The following is a 656-nucleotide window of genomic DNA, read 5'->3' as shown; positions in this document are numbered from 1 at the left end:
GAGAATTGTTTAAATGCATTTGCAGATGTTAGCTGGGGTGCTTGTCGTGATTCTCGACGCTCTGTTTCGGGTTACTGTGTTTTCTTAGGAACTTCATTGATCTCTTGGAAGTCCAAGAAGCAGAAGACGACTAGTCGAAGTAGTACGGAAGCAGAGTACCGTAGCTTAGCTGATGCTACCACGGAAATCATTTGGCTACAACAACTTCTTGCTGCTTTCCGGATCAAAGAGGTTCACACGGCCAAGTTGTTTTGTGATAACAAATCAGCGGTGTATTTGGCGACGAACCCTGTTTTTCACGAGAAAACCAAGCATGTGGAAATTGACTGTCATACTGTGCGTGACCAATTGAAGCTTGGTACTCTCAAGGCCATTCATGTTCCCGGTAAGGCTCAGATTGTAGACATTCTGACCAAGCCACTTCACCCGGGACTTTTTCATTCTTTCCTTGGACGAATGTCACTCTCAAGCCTTTTTCATCCTTCACATAGTTCGGTTTCTAAAGCTTGCGGGGGCGTATAATGAGTATAATTACTCTCTTGTGCAGGATAGAATGATAGGTGTAGGTTAAGCTATTATTAGGCTGATGTTAGCTTAACCTTATGTTGTATATAAACAGAGAACACTATACAGTTCACATTTAATGAGAATTAGAA

Source organism: Camelina sativa, chromosome 14 (assembly GCF_030686135.1).
Source record: "Camelina sativa cultivar CO46 ecotype springtype chromosome 14, ASM3068613v1".
NCBI lineage: Eukaryota > Viridiplantae > Streptophyta > Magnoliopsida > Brassicales > Brassicaceae > Camelina > Camelina sativa.
This window is presented reverse-complemented; position numbering follows the sequence as displayed.